This window comes from Oryctolagus cuniculus, chromosome 7, assembly GCF_051225735.1.
Source record: "Oryctolagus cuniculus isolate XC-2025 breed Fujian yellow rabbit chromosome 7, ASM5122573v1, whole genome shotgun sequence".
Lineage (NCBI taxonomy): Eukaryota > Metazoa > Chordata > Mammalia > Lagomorpha > Leporidae > Oryctolagus > Oryctolagus cuniculus.
In genome coordinates, this window is record NC_142873.1 from 159863598 (window position 1) to 159869372 (window position 5775).

Genomic DNA, 5775 nt, shown 5'->3' on the forward strand with positions numbered 1-5775 from the left:
TGAGCTCCAGTTGAAACCCAAGTGAGCATTTACTGTTAATTTAGGTCATCTCTTTAGATTCACAAAGAACTTATTTTATTTATTTGAAAGGCAGAGTTAGAGTGAGAGAGAGAGAGCGAGAGAGAGAGCGAGAGAGAGAGATCTTGCATACTGCGGCTCACTCCCTAAATGGCCGCAACTTGGTCCAGCACTGGACCAGGCTAAGCCAGGAACCAAGAGCTTCATCTGGATCTCTCATGTGGATGCAGGGGCCCAAGGCCTTGGCCTATCCTCTGCTGGTTTCCTGGGCACATTCGCAGGGAGATGGATCAGTCCATTTAATCCATTGCCCCACAGTGCTGGCCCCAGTAAATAAATCTTAAAAAAAAAAAAAAAAAAAAAAGAGCATCTTCAACAGTGAGCAACCGGGACAGAATCCGGTGCCCTGACTGGGACTAGAACCCCGTGTGCCGGCACCACAGGCGGAGGATTAGCCTAGTGAGCCGCGGTGCTGGTGAAGGTGCTCTTATCTCATATCTGAGTGCTTAGGTTCCGCTCCTGGCTCTAGCTCCCGGATTCCACCTTCTCGACAATGGAGATCCTGGAAGGCAGCAGGAGCACTTGGGTCTCTGCCACCCTCGCGGGAGTTCTGCACTGAATTCCTAGTTCCCGGCTTCAGCCTGATGAGACGGAGTCCTGGCCATCGTGGGCATTTGGGGAGTGAACCAGATGATGAGGGCTTTGTCACTAAAACCGCAATGAAATACTTCACAGCTGAGATGTAGTTTTACTTTTGCTCTGTTTTCTTGACAACACCCCTGCCAGAAGCACATTATGGTATTTGCATTTGATTGTTGACTGACTACCAGAGATTGGGTCCTTAGGAGGGACAAATGCCTTTCTCGGGGTGGGGGTGGGGTGGGGGTGGGCGGGTGGATTTGTTCTCTCAGAGCTGCCTCTCCTTTACTGCTCCTTTTATTCCCACCACGCCCTTGGGCTTCCCAAACTCCAGAACTGTGTGTGTGTGTGTGTGTGTGTGTGTGTGTGAGAGAGAGAGAGAGAGAGAGAGAGAGAGAGAACACTGGTTCACTGGGCTGGGTAGGGCTGAAGTGCAAAACGGTTTCAAAGCCAGGAACTCAGGCCACATCTCCCCTGCAGGGTGGCAGGGACCCAACCACTTGAGCCGTCACTGCTGCCCCGGGGTGTGCCTTCGCAGGAAGCCGATCTCAGGAGCAGGAGCGGGTACGCTGACGTGGGATGTGGGCGCCCCGACCAGCGGCTTAACCGTCAGGCTGAACACCTACCCCTAAACCTTCTGTCTGTAAATCACCCAGTGTGAAGTGTTCTGACAGAGCAACAGAAAATGGACCGAGACAAACATCCAGAAAGCTGCCACAACCACGGGCCCTTCTAGGGTGGGGCCGCCCTGCCGGTTGCCCTGGGCACCATAGGAGATCTGTCAGTAACCAGGACAGGGCCGGGCCTAACAGGACGCACTGGGCCAATCAGGTTTCTCTCTTAGGAATTTTAACTAGGAAATACTCAAGTCATGATGCAGCTGGCTGCGGCAGTGGGGTGGGCAAGTCAGGAGCTGCAGGAACACCAGGAGGCCAGAGAGGCCGCATGCAGGCTGCAGGGTGTCAAAATTCCGGGACAGCAGGAGCTGGGAGGCAAAGGAGAGGGCGAGGAGGCCAGAGCTGCTAACACTGGAGGGGGCCGGGCCTGCCTTCCTGCGGCCCCGTGGCCGGCCCCTGCCTGTCCCCAGGTGGACTGCTCAGCCTGGCCTGGGCTTCCCCATAGGAACAGCCATGAACTTCCTGTTGCTTAGCTATGCCTTACCGTAGAAGACAGGACTAAAAGGCTCTTTTTTCTTTTTTAAGTAACCAATGATTTTTTAAAAGATTTATTTATTTATCTGAAAGGCAGAGTGACAGAGAGAGACAGAGACCATCTGTTGGTTCACTTTGCAATGGCCACCATGGCTGGGGCTGGGCCAGGCTGAAGCCAGGAGCCTAGAACTCCATCTGGGTCTCCACATGGCTGCAGGGGCCTAAGCACTTGGGCCATTTTCTGCTGCCTTCCCCACAGCGGAGCAGCTGGGACGGGAACCAACAGTTATATGGGATGCTGGCATCACAAGCTTAACCTGCTGTGCTCCAACGCGGACCCCAACAGGCGATTTTAGGCAGTTTTAGGTGTACAGCAGCATGGAGCAGACAGCACAGTTCCTGTGCGCGCCTTCACCACTCATTAGGGTGGCACAGTATTGTTCACGGAGGCCCATACACTGGGGTCCATTTTCCGCAGTGCAACGTTCTATGGGTTTTCAGGAATATGTAAGGACCTGTATCCACCCTTCCCCCAAAATCCTCTGCCCCATCCCACCCTCCTGCTAACCCCTGGCAACCACTCATCTCGTTACTGCCTTTTCCAGATGTCAAATGGCGGGGGCCACGCTGTGTGGAGCCTCCTCGGTTGGTTTCTCCCAGTTACTAGTGGTAATAGGCCTCTAGGTTTCCTTTATGCCTTGTTATGGGTTGATAGCTCATTCCTTTTTAGTGCTACATAATATTCCATTGAAGGATGTCTTGATTGCTTCAAATCAAAATGCTCTTTTTAAGATTAAAGTGAGGCCGGCGCCGCGGCTCACTAGGCTAATCCTCCACCTAGCGGCGCCGGCACACCGGGTTCTAGTCCCGGTTAGGGCGCCGGATTCTGTCCCGGTTGCCCCTCTTCCAGGCCAGCTCTCTGCTGTGGCCAGGGAGTGTAGTGGAGGATGGCCCAAGTGCTTGGGCCCTGCATCCCATGGAAGACCAGGATAAGTACCTGGCTCCTGCCATCGGATCAGCGCGGTGCGCCTGCAGCAGCACGCCGGCCGCGGCGGCCATTGGAGGGTGAACCAACGGCAAAGGAAGACCTTTCTCTCTGTCTCTCTCTCTCACTGTCCACTCTGCCTGTCAAAAAAAAAAAAAAATTAAAGTGAGTAGCAGAACTTATTCTGGAAGGCAGTAAAAGGAGATGCTTGGCGTTCAAAGGACTGGGAATGTGGGTATTTTGAAACTGAGGTGCTTTCCAGGCTAAATAGCATTGAGGGAAGCCCTAGAGTGCTGACCCAGGCATGTCCAACACGACATGCTGACCCAGGCGTGCCCAACATGGACATGGAAGCATGGGTGGCAGAGGTGAACTTGGCATTTCTTCGGGGTTCAAGTTATTTGTTCACTTCTTGGTTCTGTTTGTGAAGATGCCCTGGCCTCAGGAAATCAGTCTGGGTGGCAAATAGGACCTGGCACATCAATATTCCATGACTAAAGCCCGGTCCCCCGGGGCAATTTTAGAAGCTAAAACTTATTTTCTTTGGTGAGGACACCACTCCTTCTGAGGGCCCCTCTGCGATCAATGTGAGTCTTGTGTGTTCAGCATTTAAACAAATAGGGAGAGTTTTTAACTCCCCATTATTGTGGCCTTCTTATCCCTAGAAAATAACACCTCTCCTCCGAGGTATACCTAAGTAATTTAGCAGTAGATGTGGAGGAAACGTTTATCTTGAAACACAGCTTCCCCTAGGGTGGAATTCAGGTTCCCTGGCTGGCTCAGTTAACAGTGGACAGCTGTTTATAACAGGAAGCGTGGAATAACACGTCTCGGGAAATGGCAGGGAGACAGAGGGAGGAGGATGCCTAATTATCAAACCTGGAAGGGGGCCAAGACAAGGGAGCTCAGCAGCCCCTCCCCTTCATTCTTTCACATGCCCTCCGAGACTTTTCCTAAGCACGCGTGGTCAGGAGTCAGTTTGTGGATTCACATCTCATCCAAAAGACATCGTGGCGCCCTGGACCACGGGCTGGGGCACCCGCTGGGTGTGACCCCAAGGGAAGGGCATCCCGCCACCCAGTCTTTTGTGCGTCGGTGGAGCAGGGCTTCCCAGAGATGTTGTCAGGAAACTGGCCCACTTCGGCTTTGGTGGAAGTAAAACGCAGCCGAGGCTGGTGTTGGCTTGGGAGCCTTGTTGCTAGCCACCGTCCCATCCAAGGGGAGGGGCTGTCTGAGTTCTCATCCTTGGCTGTGGAGGCTGCTTCACCTCTGTCTGAGCTTGCTCAGGGACACTGGTGCTGGGAAGTGACCTGTCCGTCCATCACCGACTTCTCCATTCCATTTCAGAGCAGGGGCTTTCAAAGGCTGCTGGGGGTTACTTACCTGGCAGGAGGAGAAACACTGGAGAGGGAGGAAGTCTGATTTACGGTAACCCATGAAGTGGGTAAACACATCGTGAGCTCTGAGCCGGCAGAGGTATGGCAGTGGGAAGCGAGGACCTGGAAAAGTACAACGGGAGATAAGCTGCAGCTCTCATTATTGGCTTCTATTTGCACTACATAAACTTGGAAGCCAATTTCATAGAAAATGCCTAGAAACAAGCTTCAGTCTGTTACAAGGCTTGCAAAAGCACCCTAGTTCTGCTAAAGGCATTTTAGGGGAAAATAATTTACATGTTCTAAAAGCTTGAGAACTTCTGGTGAATTATGAAGGCTAGTTACCAGCCATATGTTCCAAAAAAAAAAAAAAAAAAAAACCCTGGAATTCTTTTTTTAATTATAAAAATTATCCATGCTTGATATGAAAAGAACGGAGCAGAGTGGAGTCGAATGAAGCCACAAGGCAGTATCCTGGCCCCTCACTCTCCATTCCGTGCCCACTGGGCTTCTTGGAGGGTGTGATTCTGGACACTTGTAAAGCATACACAAATTTGTCCTCTTCAGAATACAAATCAAGTTATGCTGCATTGTTCTGTGACTTGCTTTTTCTCTTTAACTCTGAATTGTAGCTAATCTTTATCAGTTCACATTGATCTCATTCTTTTTGAAAGCTCTGAGGTATTGTATGTTTGTACCATAATTGATTTAAACATTCTTTGTTGATAGATGTTCAGGTTTTTCCGGTTTTTCCCATCATAAATAATGGTGCAAATCCTTTGTATGTATCTTTGTATGCTTATGCAAGATTATTTGTAGAATAGCTTTCTAGAATCCTACAGGATTATCTGTAGAATTGCTAGGTCAAAGGGTATGGCTATTTAACATTTTGATAGATAGTGCTGGCTTGTATTCTTAAAAGTGGAACAGTTACATTCTTAGCAACAGGACATCAGGGTGCCTGTTGGCCCACATTCTTTTTAATTTTTTATATACGATTTATTTATTTGAAAGTCAGAGTCGCAGAGAAGGAGAGGTGGAGGGAGGCAGGGGGAGAGAGAGAGAGAGAGAGAGAGAGAGAGAATCTTCCCATTGCTGTTTCATTCCCCAAATGGCTGCAACAGTCAGGGCTGGGCCAGGCTGAAGCCAGGAGCCAGGAACTCCACCTGGATCTCCCACGCGGGTGCAGGGGCCCAAGGACTTGGGCCATCTTCCTCTGCTTTCCCGGGTGCATTAGCAGGGAGCTGAATGGGAAATGGAGCAGCTGGGAAACGAACTGATGCCCATGTTGGATGCCAGCATTGCAGGCAGTGCCGCAACACCGTCCCCCAATATTTGACCCCTTTAATCTTTTGCAAATTATTTACCCTTCTAAACCCTGGTTCCTTGACCTTCAAAATGGAGATAATAATGAACTTCATGGGTTGTTGTTTGGACCAAATGGACCGAGATGTAACATGCTGGGTGTGGCACGTGGGACATAAGAAGCCTTCAATCCACGGTTCAATAGTTCTTATTATGAAGGTTATCATTACCACCTTACCAGCTCTCCAGTCCTGGGGAGAAACTGTTCCTTGGCTCTATAGTTGGACACAGCACAGTTCTT